Source organism: Narcine bancroftii, chromosome 7 (assembly GCF_036971445.1).
Source record: "Narcine bancroftii isolate sNarBan1 chromosome 7, sNarBan1.hap1, whole genome shotgun sequence".
In the NCBI taxonomy this organism is placed as follows: domain Eukaryota; kingdom Metazoa; phylum Chordata; class Chondrichthyes; order Torpediniformes; family Narcinidae; genus Narcine; species Narcine bancroftii.
This window is the reverse complement of record NC_091475.1, coordinates 100414822-100434328: the sequence shown is the minus strand read 5'-3', so window position 1 is coordinate 100434328 and position 19507 is coordinate 100414822.

Here is a 19507-nt window from a genome sequence, read left to right as displayed (position 1 = left end):
GAACTTTCCACACAATCTGGTTTGCGCCATTCTGCCATCTTATCATAAGCTTACTTTTTACAGGTGTTGATCTTAGTTTACATTTTAAGGACTATCTTCTCTTTTAAGATTTTTGGACATTTGTAAACTTACCCACCCTATTTTTGCAGTCTGAGTAGCTTGGGACTTTCGTAGCTGCTAGCTCCATCACCAGTACAATGAATTTTGTTCATTTAAGTTTTACATCAACTCACTGAGACACGAGTTAATGCAAGTCTTATTCATGACAGCTAGTTTTCAACTAAACAGCATGCCACAAAATATACCAATGTGTCAATTCCTAAGTTAGTAATTACACATTGACCTTAAGATGACATTTTCCTTTATAGCAACAAACATGCAGCATAATTACAGTCTAAACTTGGCAACTGTGATATTGCACTGATAACATTACTGTTGAACATATACTTGAAGGAGCTGCAGTGGGCTTGAAAAATGAGTGTAGTTTATTAACAAGACCTTCAAGCTGCAACATGCCATTAACAAAGACAAATAAAGAGTTGTTTACTTACCCTTTGCAGACGATATTGTGACAATCTAATGATGGTTGATGCTCTCACTATATTCCCCATGTATTGTCAATATTTTAAGTATTATTCTTTATTTTCTAGGGAGGAAGGTGAAATTCAAGGGATTGCATTATTATATGGTACTCACATCCACCACTGCTCCATACCCTACAATCCTTTCCTATTTAAATTTCAGATGAAGTATAGAGAGATCATGATTGCAAGCCCATGGGTCGTTGGCCCATAATGGGACTCTTCTACACAATACACCATGTTGTTCCAGCACTGACTTTGCTTTAAGTATGCTGGAAGAGACAGACCTGCCAAAATCAATACAAAACTTCATCTTGCATTCTGGAGTGTGTCTCCCAGCCAATTCTTATGTGAATTAATTTGAAAGCTTCAGGCACAGGAACTGGTTCAGAGTCCTTTAAGAAGAAAGTTTACATACATAATCAGGAGATGAGTAAAGATAAAATGATACTAAATTAAATAAATGTGCTGAGTTAATATATCTTTAAACTGATTGTTAATAAAAATAAGTATTTTATCCATTCAGTCAATTCAAATTCACTTCCCAAGTGGTTAGATGACAGCTCACAAAAGCCTTCATTTGGACTCGAGCACTAAAGCCCTTGGTCTTATTTTCTAATTCCACAATGGAACACTTTTCTATCCAATCACAAGGGAGGAGATAAACACTGAATGTATAAATATATAATATTGCTGCAGACCTCATTTTGTTCTGCACTTAAAAAAATTGTTCCATCTTCACAACCATTTTCCACAATGGCATTTCCATTTGGCAAATTCTCCTTTACCCCGAGTGAAAGACATGGTGAAAATGGTAGTGCTCTATCAGAATATGGTGGTAAAATTAGAGAGTCAGGTTTGATCAGAATAATAACCATCTACAAGGTCATTTCAATTACAAATCCATTGGCAGTGAGAGGGCAATGTCTAGTTGTAAGTGTTGTGATAGATTTGTGTTTGAATGTAATCTGATTAGGAAACTTTTTCAAGCCTGTGACAACAACCATCACTATGAAATAGCAGATGTGCTCTTTTGTTTCCATTTCCACTGTTACCAGGATCTTTACCTGTCTGAAAAATAGAAAATGACCAACATTCATTTCCAAGACACTCAAAGTGAGGTTGCTAGATATTACATCACCAACAACAAGCCCATTACAAATGACAAAAATAGTATCATCAATAAATCAGACAGATTTACCCTCTAAACTGTGGAACAAGTGCAATGATTTCACAAACACAGCACAAGGAAGCTTGTTCACTGCTAATGTGTATTGATTGCTCAAGATTTTTCCTTCACCAACTGCACGCACATACCCTGAAATACAGTTTACCACCAGGGACAAATTGTAGTGGTCAGGTCTCCAGCACTTGGATTGGACCCTCAGCTCAGAAAGGAAAGAGGGAAGAGAGGAATACAATCGTGATTGGGGATTTGATAGTGGGGGGACAGACAGAAGGTTCTCTAGGAGAGATTGATTATCCCAGATGTTTTGTTTCTTCTCTGGTGTCGGGGTTTGTGATATCTCAGATCGCTTGCTTCTGATTCTCAAAAGGGAGGGTGAGCAAACACATGTAGGGACTAATGCTGTAGGCAGGAATGGTGAGGAGGTTCTGATAGGAGAGTTCAGAGAGTCAGGACCAATCTCAGGATTTCTACCCATGTCACTTGCTAGTGAGGTGAGAAACACAAAGATAAACCAGTTTAACACATGGCTAAAGAGATGTTGCAGGAGGGAGGGCTTCAGGTTTCTGGATAATTGGGTTCACTTCCAGTGAAGTTAGACTTCTAGTGGAATGGTTTGCACCTGCACTGGAAGAGGATTTACATCCTTGCAAGTAGTTTTTCTAGTGTTGCTTGGTGGTGGTGGGGGGGTGCTTAAACTATATTTGCAGGGGGAGGGGAAACAGAGCAGATAGTAAGGTGGAAGTCAATGAGAGTCATGCAAGGACTGCATGTAAAGACAGTTGTTCAGGAAAGAAATGGTTTCAGGTACATCTGCTTCAATGCGTGGAGTATTGTCAGTAAGGCAGATGATCTTAGAGTGAAGTTTGCAACGTAGGTTTACATTATTACTTTATTGCAATTAGAGAGACTTGATTGCAGGAGGGGCAGAATTGGCAGCTCAATGTTCCAGGGTTCTGTTTTTCAGACAGGATAGAGGGCAAGGGAGGAAAATATCACAGCTGTGTGTAGACAAGATGGCATTGTGGACTCGTCTACAGAGGCCATATGAGTAGAAATGAGGAACAGGATGGACATGAGCATGCTAATAGGGCTGCATTACAGACCACCCAATAGTCCTAAAGAATTGGAGTAGCATATCTGTAGGGAGATAGCAGACCAATGTAAGGAATAAAAAGTTGTGATGGTAGGAGATTTTAACTTTCCACACATAGACTGGGACTCTCATAGGGTAAATGGACTGGATGGGTTGGAGTTTGTCAAATGTGAAAAGGAAAGGTTTCTACATCAATATGTGGAGGTGCTAACTAGAGAAGATGCAATACTTAATCTTCTTTAGAGAACCAGGCAGGTCAGGTAGCAGAAGTATGTTTTGGTGAGCATTTTTGGTCCATGGCCATAATATCATTAGTTTCATCAATTTTCGAGAAGGATAAATCTACTCCTCAAGTTGAGGTTCTGAATTGGAGAAAGGCCAATTTTGAGGTAATTAAGGATCTCGAAAGAACCAATTGGAATAAGTTATTTTGTGGCAATTTTGCATCTAACAGGTGGAAGGCCTTCAAGGATAACATTTTGAGAGTGCAGAGATTGCATGTTTCTACAGGAATAATGGCAAAGTTAACAGACAGAGAATCTTTGTTTTAAATGGATATTGGAGATCAGGTTAAGAAAAGGAGGGGGCTATATATGCTGTAATGGCAATAAGGAGCAAATGAGTATGGAAAATGTAAGAGAATGCTTAAGAAGGAAATTAGGAAAGCAAGAAGAAGACATGAAGGTGGTTTGGCAGATAATGTGCAGGAAAATCCAAAGGGTTTCTACAAGTATGCTAAAAGTAAAAGGAGAGTAAAGGACAAAATTGGACCCCTAGAAAATCATAGTGGTCAACTCGGTATGGAGCCTTGTGAAATGGGGGAGATCTTAAACAATTTTTTTGTATTGGTATTTACGCAGAAAACTGGCATAGTGAATAAGGATGGAAGGGGAACAAATAGAAGTGTCATGGAGCATATGGAGTTTAAGGAGAAGGAGGTTTTTGCTACCTTGTAATGAATAAAGGTAGACAAATCCCATGGACCAGATATGATATTCCCCCGCACCTTGATGGCCCCTGCTGGATATATTCAAAGTGACCTTTGTCACGGGGGAGGAGCCAAAGGATTGGAGGGTGCCTCTTGCTCTCCTGCTGTTTAAGAAGGGTTCCAAAAGTAAATCAGGCAATTATATTTAAAGGATTTCTGATAGGATATATATTTATTTGGACTGTCATCAGCTGAATGAGGATAGTCAGCATGGATTAACAGGTCATGTTTAACAAACCTTGTAGAGATTTTTGAGGCAGTTACTAAAACAAAACTGATAGAAAGGCTGTTGATTTTGTCTTCATGGACTTTAGTAAGGCCTCTGAAAGGCTGGTTCAGAAGGTTAGGACACTAAGTATAAATAGAGAGGTTGTAAACTGGATTCAAAATTGGCTTGCTGAAGAAAACAGAGAGTGGTGGTGCCTCATAGATCTGTGTTGGGACCATTATTGTTTGTAATAAATGACCTAGATGATATCATGGTGAATTGGATCAACGAAGTTGCTGATGACATGAAGATAGGAGACATAGTGGTCTGTAAGGAAGATTTTCAAAGCTTGCAGAGTGATCTGGACCAGCTGAGAAATTTGGCCAGTAAATGGCTGATGGAATTTGATGTAGATAAGTGTGAGGTGTTGCATTTTGGAAGAATGTACCAGGGTGGTAGGTAAATGATAGGCCATTGAGGAGTGTGGAAGAGCAAAGAGATCTGAGAATACATATACATTGTTCCATAAAGTGGAGTCGCATGTAGACAAGTCTGCAAAGAAAGCTTTTGGCATCTTAGACTCTATAAATCAAAGTATTGAGTATAGAAGTTGGAATGTTATGTTGAAGTCATTGGTAAGACCCCACTTAGAATATTGTGTGCAGTTCTGGTCGCCCGACAGCAGGAAAGATATCAATAAGATTGAAAGAGTGCAAAGAAGATTTACAAAGATGTTACCAGATCTTCAGGAGTTAAGTTAGCAGGAATGATTAGACAGGTTAGGACTTTACTCCTTAGAATGAAGAAGGATAAGTGGAGACTTCATAGAGGTTTATAAGATTATGAGGGGTATGGACAGAGTAAATGTGAGTAGGATGTTTCCACTTCGATTGGGGGAGATAAATACGAGAGGTCATAGCTTTAAGCTGAAAGGGGAGATATAAGGGGAACATTGGGGAAAGTTTTTCACTCAGAGAGAGGTAAGAGTGTAGAATGAGTTGTTCTCTAATGTAGTGAATGCAGATTCAATTTTGAGTTTTAAAAATAAATTGGATAAATACATGGATGGGAGACGTGTGGAGGGTTATGGAATAACAGTAGATTAGTGGGACTAGCAAGTTTTATTGGATGGCATAGACCACCAGGTTCAAATGGCCTGTTTCTCTATGCTGTTATATTCTATGGTTCTATTCATCACAAGCTGAAATGTGTGGTCTTAATGTTATGGTGTTAATGCTACCAAAGGTTCTGTTAGTTTACATAAGGTTAGTTCACATATCATACTTTGAGAGGTTTAAATATGAAATTAGATTCCCTGATTGGAAAATAGTTCTTATTAAAATATTCCCAATTACATTAGCACATGAAGTACCTGGCCAGTGCTTGCTCCTCTGATGTGGTCCCTATGACCTCACAAATCATTCATGATACTACAGGCCAAACTGAGCTGGGATCATTACCTCTAAATTAGGCTGGTTCAAGAATACAGCTGGGTCTCAAATGGTGGATCTCTGGAATGAACTGCTGGCTGCTGTCAAACATCAGATCTGATCATCAGAAACAATTTAAAAGTGTTGAAATTAATTTTATATAAAACTAAAGATAAAATCATAGTTAGCTGAGATTGATATTTAATTCAATAAAGAAATAAACTCCAGTTTATTGACCTTCTCCAATCACTTATCTTTGTTATTGGGGCCATTTGAGCTAGCTAAAGGAAGTGTACTCGTGATAACTGACCTCTGCCCACGCAGCAGAGTCCAGCAGCAGAGCTTTAGGACAGATGTGCTGGCATCAGATCTCCAGCACCTCAAAGTGTGCCAAGATGAAGGTCAAGAATGCACTAATCTACTCAATACAGTTAGCTGGTGGCTAATGTGAGTATGATCTGAGTTATAGGTACCTGTTCAAGTTTTAGAAGGATTTTGATACTGAAAGTAAGGAGGAACATTATTCACTGTCAGGTGGATCAATAATAAATGACATTGATATTTTTCCCCTGTTGTAAGTACTGGATGTATTACATAATAATGTGTTATTGAACTCCAATGGAACCAAATTTGAGACGAGTTCAACACAAGTGCACGACTATTTTGTGTTAGCATATCTAATAGCAGATGACTTTCTTGCAAAATAGTTAAGATTAGAAAGGATATCAAAGGGAGATGAGACATTTTTGCAACATTGTGTCTATGAAAAGGAATCATTTTCAAAATGTTGCAAGCAGGTTAAGTAATTAGTTACAGCTTGAAAAAGGGACTTAAGGGGCTGTGAAGAAAGAAAATGGATATTCTGAATATCATATTGAAAAGAGCTAAAACGAGTACAATGCACTAATTGATCCCTGCAGACTGATCTTATGATAAGCTCCTCGAGGTAAACTAAAATTAATACAGAAAAATACGCAGCATCCAACATTTGAGTTCTTTTTGTTACTACAGTCATTTTATGACAAACTCCAGCAGACATTTTCAGGGAAAATATACATGAATTTGAGAAATTGTTTTTTTTGGGACAAGTTTTACAAAACAGCTTTTTTTTTCTTCTGTTTCATTGCCATTACATGTCAAGGAACACTGTTTCCTTGCAATTAGACTTGAAATGATCCTTCTGTTTTGGAGGATGGCTGTGTACCAAAGCAAACAAAATAGGAGTGATTTCCAGCATGTGTCCCATAGCTTAACACTTGTCATCGATAATAGGCTTGAGCTCAGATGTCTGTACTTCAGCAAAAGTCTATCCAAAACTATTTTAGTTTTAATCTTTCATTACAACATTGGCACATAAAACTGTAATTAGTGGCCACCTGTCTAGAACTGACATAAAAACCACCCCTTACTGTTGAAGAACTCATTTTCAATATCAGTTCTGCAAGATGCCAAGAAATCCTCAGTGGTGGCCAAAGGGCCAAGCACCATTTCCATTGATAACTCACCTGCATTTTTCACCTTTTATCAATTGTCTGTCAATGTGACTACTATAAGTCTCTGAGTTGCCACCAAACTTACTGAAACTCATCTTGCTGAGGCAATTAAAATTTTGTGCACCTGCTTCAACCAGCTGACATTATGGGTTTGATGACTGGCTACCATTTTGGGTGGAAATGCAGCTGAAGACAAGAGACTGAAGGAAGGAATATACATGGTGCGTGACTGAAGTCCATTGTTCAGGGTGACACTATCCCATCTGCAGACAGGCAGGCATTGGTGCAGGAGCTATTTCTAACCCATGAAAGCTTCTGCAGCATCATGTTGACATCTAACTGAAAGTGAATACAAGTGTATGCCTCAGAATCATCTCTGTTTGAGCATTAATCAACCAAGGGTGCATGCCTCTATCAAACAAAGAGGGGAAAGGGTGAACAACAAAGTCAGAAAAGTATGTGAGGCTAAAGGTTAGTAATAGGGGAAGGAAAGTGGAGGCAGCAGTGAGTAACAGGAGAGCAGGAGAGTTTAGGCTTGGGTATCAGTAGAGGGGGAGACTGTGTTTGGATCAGGGTTATTAACAAGGATTGGACAACAAGGGGGCATGGGTGAATAATTGATGTGACTGAGCAGAGGCAGAATTACAGAATAGTTACATGAAGGAAGGAAGCCATCACATTTTCCTTGCAGCCCTTGTATTCTTTCCTTTGAGTCACTTATCCGGCCTATTGTGAAATTATGAAAAACTTTAGGTGTAGTTATGTCATCCGGTCTATTTAATTAGCTGCCAACTAGTGGAAAGGACATTGAGAAGCAATGAATGGAATATGTGCAAAAGCCATTCAGCAGTAATAATGGGGAGGTTTAACATTCCAAACAGACTGAGAGAATAACATAGGAGGTTAGAGCTGATAGTGAGATGGAGGAGGATAAAGGTCATGTGAGGACTGCATGTATAGATAGAATCAAAGGTTTTTACATGATAGAAATGTTCTCAGGTGTATTTATTTCAATGCAAAGAGTATTGTCTGAAAGGCAGATGATCTTAGTTTGTGTGATTCCAACATTATTGCTATTAGTGAAATTTGGTTGCAGGAGGGACAGGACTGGCAGCTCAATGTTCTGGGTTCCATTGTTTCAGACATGATAGAGGGGGGAGGCATAAAAGGAGGAGGAGTGCCATTGTTAGTCAGGGAAAATATCACAGCTGTGCTTAGACAGGACAGCCCAGGGGGCTCCTCCACAGAGGACATAATGGGTGGAGCTGAGGAAAAGTATGACCACACTGATAGAGTTGTATAATAGACCATCCAATAGTCAGAGAGAATTGGAAGACCATATCTGTAGACAGACAGCAGACCAATGTAAGAAACAAAAAGTTGTGATGTGAAGATTTTAACTTTCTGCTTATTGACTGGGACTCCTGTACTGTAAAAGGGCTGGATGGCTTGGAGTTTGTCATATGTGTTCAGGAAAGTTTTCTATATCAGTATACAGAGGTGCCAACCAGAGAGGATGCAATACTTGATCTCCTGTTAGGGAACCCATACAGGTCAGGTGACAGAAGTATGTGTAGGCAAACACTTTGGATCCAGTGACCATAATGCCATTACTTTCAAGCTAATTATGGATAGGGATAGGTCTGGTCCTTAACTTCATATTCCAAATTGGAGAAAGGACAATTTTATGGAAATGGGAAAGGAACAAGGAAGTCTGGATTGGGATAACTTGTTTTCTGGCAAGGATGTGTCCAGGAAGGCCTTCAAAGGTGAAATTTTTAGAGTGCAGTGTTTGCATGTTCCTGTCAAGGATATTGGGGATCTGGATCAGAAGAAGAGAGAGGTGCATTATCAGGTATAGTCAACAAGGAACAAATGAGGCACTAGAAGAGTAAAGAAAATTAAAGAAAATACTTAAGAAAGAAATCAGGAAGGAAAACAAGAAAACACAAACTTCCTTTGGCAGATAAATTGAAGGTAAATTCAAAGGGTTTCTACAAATTGGTCCCATAGAAGATCAAAGTAGTTGTGTATGTGTGAAGCCTCATGAGACAAGGGAGATCATAAACAGCTTTTTTTTTCATCAGTATTTACTCAGGAAACTGGCATAAGGTAGAAGGAAGGATGGGAAACAAGCAGTAGTGGCATGGAACCTCTTGAGATTAAAGTAGAGGAGGTGTTTGCTGCCTTACAGAGAATAAAGGCAGATAAATCATTGTGGCCTGACATGATGTTACCTCAGACCTTGAGGGAGACTAGTGCAGAAATTGCAGGGGCCCAGGCAGATATATTTGAAATGTTATTCGCCATGGGTGAGATGCTGGAGGATTCAGGTGACAGATGTATGTGTAGGAGAACATTCTGGATCCAGTGACCATAATGTCATTAGTTTCAAGTTAATTATGGATAGGGATAGGTCTGGTCCTTAACTTGATATTCCAAATTGGAGAAAGGACAATTTTATGGAAATGGGAAAGGAACAAGGAAGTCTGGATTGGGGTAAGTTGTTTTCTGGCAAGGATGCGTCCAAAAAGGCCTTCAACATGAGGGTAGCTCATGTTGTTCTTTTGTTTAAAAAAAAGGCTCCAAAAGTAAACCTGGAAATTACAGGCTGGTGAGTCAGTAATGGGTAAATTATTGGAGGATGTTCTGAGAGATCTGATATACTAGTTGGACAGCCAACAGCTGATTAAGAATAGTCAGTATGGCTTTGTGCATCATAAGTCATGTTTAACAAATTTTATAAAGTTTTTTGAGCAGATTAACAAGAAACTAGATGATGGAAAGGCTACGGATGTTGTATACATGGACCTTAGAAAGGTCTTTGACAAGGTTCCACATGGGAGGTTATTTCAGAAAATTCAGACACGAGGCATCTATGGAAAGGTTGTAAACTGGATTGGAAATTGGCCTAATTGGAGAAGTCAGCATGTGGAGGTAGATGATTGCTTCTCAGACTGCAGGCCTGTGATTAGTGGTGTGCCTGAGGATCAGTGCTGAGACCATTGTTTATTGCCTATGTCAATGATCTGGATCATAATGTTGTAAATTGCATCAGCAGGTTTGCAGATGACACTAAGATTGGGGGTGTTGTGGACAGTGAGGAAGGCTTTCAAATCTTACAGAGGGATCTGGACCAACTGGAAAAATGGGAGAAAAAAAAAAACAATGGCAGGTGGAATTTAATGTAGATAAGTGTGAGGTGTTGCATTTTGGAAGGACAAACCAAGTTATGACCTACACAGTAAATGTTAGGGCACTGAGGAGTGCATAGGAACAAAGGGATCTGGAAATAGAGATACATAATTCCATGAAAGTGGTGTCACAGGTAGATGAGTTTGTGAAGAAAGCTTTTCATAAATCAAGGTATTGAGTGCAGGATTTGGGATGTTATGGTGAGGTATAAGACATTGGTGAGGCCAAATCTGGAGTATTGTGTGCAGTTATGGTCATGAAATTAAATGAAGGATATCAGTAAGATTGAGAGAGTGCAGAGAATGGCATTTGAATGGAGCCTATTCAGCGACTTCATCCCTAACATCGAAGTACTCGAGATGGCAGAGGCCGACAGCATCGAGTCCACGCTGCTGAAGATCCAGCTGCGCTGGGTGGGTCACATCTCCAGAATGGAGGACCATCGCCTTCCCAAGATCGTGTTATATGGCGAGCTCTCCACTGGCCACTGTGACAGAGGTGCACCAAAGAAGAGGTACAAGGACTGCCTAAAGAAATCTCTTGGTGCCTGCCACATTGACCACCGCCAGTGGGCTGATATCGCCTCAAACCGTGCATCTTGGCGCCTCACAGTTCGGCGGGCAGCAACCTCCTTTGAAGAAGACCACAGAGCCCACCTCACTGACAAAAGACAAAGGAGGAAAAACCCAACACCCAACCCCAACCAACCAATTTTCCCCTGCAACCATTGCAACCGTGTCTGCCTGTCCCGCATCGGACTTGTCAGCCACAATCGAGCCTGCAGCTGACGTGGACTTTTACCCCCTCCATAAATCTTTGTCCGCGAAGCCAAGCCAAGAGAACATTGAATCATTGGGCCAAATAGCCTCTTACCTTGCTGTACCCATTTTGTAATTCTGTGGCCTGATATATTCTGTCTTTGTTCATTGCAAGTCATCCTTATTCTGTAGTGCTGCAACATTCTCCTCAAACAGTAACACTTGTGGGAGTAAAAGGGGACAGAAAAATATTTGGAACGTGGGTCATATAAGTGGGCTGATGTATGTAATAATATGAATCAGTTCTGGGGACAAGAAATTATGTGGAGACAGAAGATCAATTGGTGAAAGAGAACATATGGGCAAATAAGACAATAATGGGGCATGATCCAAGCTGAAGAGGTGTTTGCCTCATTTATGTCCAAGTCTTTGAAGGAAACTCTAAAGTGAAAGGATTGGGAGGAGCTCTCAATCCAGCTGCAGAATATGCAGTTGTAGCTGGACAAATGTTAGGAGCCCAAAGACCAGTGAAGTTGTCGGAACTCTGTTAAATTGTTGGGCTGACCACAGCTGACTGATATCTATCTCTTCTCTTCGACTCTCCCGTGGCACAGCTTTATTCATGAGGTAGACTCGTCACTCAATCAGTAACGATCTGAGGACTCGGTTGGTTTGTGATTTGCAATATGAGCACCGGCCTATCTTCAATCTCATCTTCCTGGGACAGGAACCACTCAGCATACTTTTCCAGCTACCCCACCTGAGAATCGTTGAGCCAATGAGAAGGTGAAAGGATGCACACAAAGATTGACAGTCAGTCACCCTCAGTGGTCTTTGAAAGATCTACAATCTGGATGCCTGAAGCATTGCATTCTGTTGACTAATATTCACTCTGAGCGAGCTTAGGGGACTGAATTTCAAAAAAAATTGCAACGTGCATACACCATAATGTGGAACATAAATATATGGGTATGGAGACATTTTTTTTTATATTAATGAACTGGAAATGTAAAATTAGAAAAGGAAAAAGAGAGAAGAATTTTTTAAAAAAACAAAGAAAAATTAGAAGTATGGAAGAAGCAGTGAAGGGGGAAAAAATTCTGTTGACTGAGGGGAAATGCAGTGCTGTGCAATGTATGATTCAAAGGTTGGGAATAGGGTTGTGCCCCTGATTATCTACATGCCAGATTTTCAAATTAATAGAAAAACACAGCAATCTGAAATCAATACATAAAATGCTGAAAATACACAACAGATCCATCAGCCTCAGTGAGAAGCAAAGACAGGTTAATGTTCCAGGTCAGAGTTCCCTTAAGAAGCAATAAAAAAATGGAAATATTGCCTTGAAAATCATTCCAGCTCACCTGAATTAATGTCGACTCAGACACATTTGAAAGTGGTTTAATTGCTGTTCCTACATTTGTTCACCAGTGAGTTAATGATTTATTTCACAGCCTTGGTGATGGTGGGGACAACTAGTCAATGTAACTATAGGGGGAAGTGTCAAAAATTCCTGATGAATCAGTTGCTGCATTCATTTTCCTTACTTTCAGTTCAGTCTGTTTCTAACTTCCCAGGTGTTCCAGTAATGTAAGAGACCCAGAAAATTTAGATGCAGACTCTGCTCCTCCAGGTAATTGAAAAGATATTCTCATCCCCATAATCATCAGGGAAATGCAACTACTGCAGAAGAACTTAGTTGATCTTTATCATAATAAACCACAAGAAACTGAGTGCTGCTCCTGTTGGTGAGCTAGAAATCTATGCTAAGGCTGAGGAAAACATGTATTACAATCTGACAAAACTGAAAAATTAAGATTAAAAAAAAACTGTTATTAAAAAAATCTGCAGCAGATCCCTCCAATTGCATTGCCTTCACATTCTAGTCAGCCTCCCACGTCAGGTGTTTGTTTTCACCATAGCCATTAACAAAAATGTATTAAGCATAAATATAAATAGCAGCCACTTTTGACCTAATCGCACATTCAGCTGATCAGCTGATTGACCCCTACAGGCCACAGCATGTGTAAGTAAAAGCCTCATTTTCCTTTTCACCTCATGTAACATAATTTTTAAAAATATATTTATGAGTGTCCCCCCAGCATTTTCTGTTTTAATATTTTACTATCATTTCTGTCACACATTCCTGTCTGGTGTTGAACCCCACAGCTGTAAAAAAACAAATCTCTTTCCAATATATTGTCTACACAGTCAGCATGTAAAATGTATTTGACCAATGTCATGGTATAGACAATGGAAAGTATCTGTGAAGGTCACTCTGATGTTTCTGAATTGCTATAGTTTTTCGAAAAGGTACTTTACTGGACTGATATTTAAGTGTTCTCATAAATAAGTCAGACTATCATATTACATCAGGTCAACAATATATGTCCAATAATTACTGCGCCCTTTTCTTTCCAGGGTCTGGATTTCCACTTGTCACTGGTGGGACGCAGTTCCCTGTTGCTGGATTTGCTTCATTGCATTAGTGACCTCACTAAGATTGTGCAAAATGCCACCTAAAACTGCAATGGTTTAAAATTGAGAGGCAAGAGGACACTTTGAGCAATCATTTACAATGAGCCAGCAAGCCCTACGTTCCATTGTGGGCCATAAATAAATTCAGTAATGAGGGCTTAGCCACCACCAGTTGATCAGTTCTTGCCTAATCAGAAAAAAAACATTAAATATTTGTACACAGCATCTCATATGCAGCCTATAAATAACTGTCTGCAATTCCTTTTAGATTATCTGGCAGGAGACCAGAAGAACTGATGGAAAACTGGCATAAATTATTGAAACCAGCATAGAAGATGACTTTATAGAGAGTGGTCTTCTCCACTCTAATACGTCTCAATGCAAAGTAATTTTACAAATATTGTCACTAATGTGTGGAGAAGCTTTTCTGGACCTATGCTAATTTGGATGAGTTTGATGTGAAAAGATGCAGTGCCGAGCTCTGCCACCTTAAAGCTACCTACTACCTTTCTTTATTGTTCTAATCAGGTACCCATAAAGATTTGATAATATTTCAAATACTGTGTTGCATCTCTGGATTCTCTCGAAGATCATCATTCTTGCTTAGTAATGTTAAAAGCAGTACTTTTTTAAAACTTCCAACCATGAGGTCTGTGCCCAAGATGTCAAAGCCTGTGTTGGGCAGTGTAGCATGTGGGATTGCAATGCTGGGGGAGCAATGGATCAACACAGGGCACCAGAAACAGAGAGAAAACCCTCCCCTGCTCCTGTTGAGAGGGAGAGACATTGAGATGGCCCTACACGACAGTGAACATGGCAAAGGACCAACAAGGGGCTCACCAGTTGAAAGACCCACACAGGTTGTGGGCTGTTAGTGACTGGGTCATGGGAACCAGATATTGGAGACAGGATTCAAGTGTCTGGTGAGGTAAAAATGGGTTCCGAAGGACCTTGGACTGAAGGCTTCCTAATCATGCCAGAGGTTTTGATCTGGAGCATGAGTTGTTGATGGTTTCAACTGGAGTCTACGTGGCTGCAGAGGCTGCAGCTGTGCTGGAGGTGAATCCAGTTGCCCCATTCACACTGGCACTTTAACTCAGTAATTAATCGCCAATCTACTGGTTAATGTGCCAGTGTGAATCAGATTACCCGGGAGGGTGTATCATTGCTGATTCATTTTGAATTGGCATACTAATGAACCCAGTGTGAAAGGGACAAGGGGGTATGCAGGACACAACCACTGGAGGGTAGGCACCCCTTTGCTCTGGGATGCAGATGGTGAGAATGAAAGCGTGCAGAGAACTGGTTAGCGTTGGTTCAGTGTGAATGGCAAAAATGCTTTTTTGGACTGGTTTGTTGAACTGCCAATTTACTGGTTAGCCAGTGTGAAAAGGGCTGGTGTCTCTGAATGACCTCTCTTTTACTTCTCTTTCACTCTTTTTCCTTTTGTTAGGAGTGCCGGGCAATGCTCGTGGCGACTCTATTTTTTTAACAGTAGACAAAAGTTGAAGTATGTCATGTATATTACATGACAACAAAAGGAGCCTTTGAATATTGATAGTGAGTTGAAGCTCTATATTAGAAATATTTCAAATGTTGAAAGGCATGGACAGAAAGGTTGCTTCCCATGGTGGGAGAGTCTAGGACAAGAGGGCACAACTTCAGGATTAAAGGGCATCTGCTTACAGCAGAGATGTGTAGGAATTTCTTCAGCCAAATGGTGGAAAATCTGCGGAGCTTGTTGCCACAGGCCATTGTGGAAGCCAGGTCATTGGGTGTTTTTAAGGCAGAGCTTGATAGTTACTTGATTAGCCAGGGCATCAAAGGTTATGGGGAGAAGGCTGGGAGTGGGACTGAGTGGGAAAATGGATCAGCTCATGATTGAATGGCAGGACAGACTCGATGGGCTGAATGGCCTATTTCTGCTCATATATCTTGTGGTCATGTAATCTTATAGATTTGAACATTGGCAATTAATTAGTGTAGGGATGTTCTCTACAATTTTTAAGGATATAAAGCAATATATATTAAAAGCTAATAATGCACTAATGATCTGAGTACCTCACAACACATTAGACTGAAAGAAAAATATTTGAGATGTAGCTATTGTTGTTTGGTAGGCAAAACAGAAGTCAACACAAAATTTCATGAAAACCCACGTGAATTATTCAGGAAGTCATGTAACTCACTAATGTCAAAGGAGGATTAAATATTTTATGAGGAGGTGGATGGGACCTACCATGTGTTTCTTCAAAATCATCCTATGGGAACTTGAAGCTTGTCTGATTAGGCAGACAAGGTTTAGGATATCACCTTAAATATACCAACCATTATAGTTCAGCACGCCTTCAGTGCTCAGTGGAAGTAGGAGGCCAGATTTCATACTGGGAACTAAATCTCTAATTCTGAAGTCAATGCCTTGAGCTTACAACTTTAGACTCAGACATGAATACAAACAGTGACCATGACTAACAAAATGCAGCATGCATTCACCTTCAAGTTCACCCTTCATGCAGAGTTTCAATATATGACCTGCACAGATTAAATTCTGCTATCCACAATTGTCCTTCAAAATTTGCAAGGCAGAAAAGATTCTGGAAGCATTACCACGCAGAACCCAAATAACAAATGTGATGAGCCTGGCAAATCCTATGAGAACCAATCAAATGTGTCATTGATATTCTCCACCACAATTTTCTGTGTCGTGCCTTGTATTTCTAAAATGCAGTTAGATCTATCAATTTTTTTCCTCATAGCTTGCACTGAATGTGATGTACAGAATTCAGTGTATAGGTAAAAATAGTAAAACTGAAGGGGAATGTAGGACAGAGAATTAGGTGACAATGATGTGGCCCCTATGCCCAACCTGTGATCTCCATCAATGTAGTTCACTAGTAGAAATGCTGAATTTCTGCTAACATTAGCAAATTACGTCTAATTATATTACATGAGTATTAGTTTATAAAAACTCATTTTTTCTTCCTTGAAGTCATCTTCGCAAATTTATTATGGGATAGTGTAATGTGAAGGGTTGTGGCAGTCACGTGACAACTCTGCCCACTATCTGGTTGGAAGACATACCACCTGCAAATCAAGGTTTGGCCCCACCCATTAGTGCACACATTAGTCGTTGGCCAATTTAAATTCCTTTGTACTTGGCCTTAGGCCATTGGCTGTTGTAATTGATTAGTCTGTTCTGGCACTGAGCCATTGCTCCCCACATGCCAAAGCCTTCCAGCACTATAACGGGCACCACTTGTGCTTGGTATTTTGCTCTTTGCTCTCTTAGGATCACCCAGCTTCACTTCAGGCCTAAAACTGTGGAAGGATGCTACAGAATTTGTTGGTAAAATGTGCACTGTTTATAAGTGTTAGGAGCATTTAATTAGGGTGCATAGTAGCATAGAACTGTGCCTGCACTGAGTCAAGGGGTGGTGGGTATCATATTGGACTTTCCTTGATTAGTGTGCATGTGTGTGTATTGCTGCTACCACTTTCTTTTGCTTGCTATAAATTGTGCATGTTGTTTTATTGCTGCTACCATTTCCCACATTTGCTATAAACTGTGTGTGTTATCTCTGTTACCATTTTCCCATGCCTGCCTTTTGTAAATAAAATCATTCACTGCAAAACTACATTTAGAGACCTTGCTTTTGAGACCTATCAAATCTGCTTTCTCATTCATAACAGATAGCCTGACAGAAGGATAAACATCTGAAGCTGGATGTTGGCAAATGGGAGGGGGAGGGGGAGGGGGAGGGGGAGGGGGAGGGGGAGGGGGAGGGGGAGGGGGAGGGGGAGGGGGAGGGGAGAGAGGAGAGAGCGAGAGAGCGAGCGCTGCAAATTAATGATGAGGGATTTGGACAGAGGAGATGTAGGAACATTAGGTAAAAGATCGTGAAATGGCATATCAGGGAGAATAAGTTTGCAAGAGATATGGAGTGGGATACTTGCCTCTCAATATTGCAGAAATTAGATTTGACAATGGGGAAGGGGAGTGGAACTGGGACCAGCAACCTAAAGGTGAGAGTGCATAACAGGTCAGGCATTCCATTCTGATTACGTGGGGTACGTATTTGTTCCTGTTCCAATATTAGCTTGAGGTGGGGGGTAATGTGGGGTGGGGAACAAATTTGAAGTTAAGTTATTTCCTCTTCATACAGTCCTCCAGACTTGGTAATGTGCTAGTCATTCAAAGATGTCCTTAAACACTCAGTTGCAAGCACCTTGAGGGCAAATCAACTTTCCTTCCATTGCTCCAACAGGAGCATTGAATGGAAAATGATGCCATCCATTGGGAATCCTGCAAAAAATAAATGCTAAGGTGAGATTCCTGACAGACAATCTGAGCCAAAATACTGACTCATTCCAGATAAAAATAAGTTGGTCTCAGTGCTAAAACTGTGCTCCCGAATCTAATTTATTGTAAAAGTAAAGTTAAAGAAAAAAAACCATGGTACTTTCTTCCAGAGGAGCAGCTTAATTGAAGCCGTCCATCTCCTGGCTATGAAAGATCTCATCGTACTCTTTCCAATAACAGTTAAGAAGTGCTCCCAAATGTCGAGACTCGTGTTAATCATTCAATCAAACCAAGTTATCACATTAATGTTTATAAGGCGGCGGCGTGCAGGGCTCCGTTGGCGGTGGCGGCGTGCAGGGCTCCGTTGGCGGCGGTGGCGTGCAGGTCTCCGTTGGCGGCGGCGGCGTGCAGGGCTCCGTTGGCGGCGGCGGCGGCGTGCAGGGCTCGGCTGGCGGCGGCGGCGGCGTGCAGGGCTCCGTTGGCGGCGGCGACGTGCAGGGCTCCGCTGGCGGCGGCGGCGTTCAGGGCTCCGTTGGCGGCGGCGGCGTGCAGGGCTCCGTTGGCGGCGGCGGCGTGCAGGGCTCTGTTGGCGGATTTCATACATTACAACAGAGACTACACTTTACATCTGCTGCAATACCTGTAAAATGCTTTAGGATCTCCTGGGCTGTGAGCAGCACTGTATGAATACAAATCTTCTTAATTCAAATTATTCTCTCAAATTAAATACCAACTGTAGAATTGCAGCACACATTTGTGGCTCCATGACGGTAAGTAGGAAAGTATTTGTCATGAAAGTGAATGATCAATATGTGTTATAGACTTCCAGATGCAGTGCTGGAAGCAAAAGACCAAAATATTTAATTAATATTTAAATGTCACAGAGTGAGAAAGGCATGATTACTTTATAGGACGGATCAACTAAAATATGAAGTGTTGCAATTGTAATCATAGGTCTTGTGCTTCTTCAAAATTTTGGTTCATTGAGAGAGCATAGGATCATCAAACTTGTCATCAGATGATAACAGCTAACCATATCTCTGGAGACTGTGCATAGGTGGGAAACATAATATTAGAGCTGATTATAGAATGATGGCATAATCAAAAACTTATGGCACAGAAAAAAACAGTTTGTTTGTGCCTGATCCCATCTTCCAGAACTTGGTTCAGTCTTGCTGGTCAAAGGACTCCAAGGACTAAAGAACTGTGGAGAAACTGATTAAAAGTAATGAGTTTCTGCCTCTAATATACTTTCAGGAAGTGAGTTCCAAACATCTACAAAACTAAATGAAAAATGTCCTCCTACTAGCCTATAGCATCTTTCTCTGTTGGTAATATTTCCCAGCATTATGCATCATGCTGAAGAAGATTGAAAAGAGGGTTGGTGCGAGAACGCAGCCTTGCTTCACACCATTGTTAATGGAGAAGGGTTCAGAGAGCTCATTTCTGTATCTGGCCTGACCTTGTTGGTTTTCGTGCAGTTGGATAACCATGTTGAGGAACTTTGGGTGGCATCCGAGGCGCTCTAGTATTTGCCAAAGCCCTTTCCTACTCACGGTGTCGAAGGCTTTGGTGAAGTCAACAAAGGTGATGTAGAGTCCTTTGTTTTGTTCTCTGCACTTTTCTTGGAGCTGTCTGAGGGCAAAGACCATGTCAGTAGTTCCTCTGTTTGCGCGAAAGCCGCACTGTGATTCTGGGAGAACATTTTCGGCGACACTAGATATTATTCTATTTAGGAGAATCCTAGCGAAGATTTTGCCTGTAATGGAGAGCAACATGATTTCCCCTGTAGTT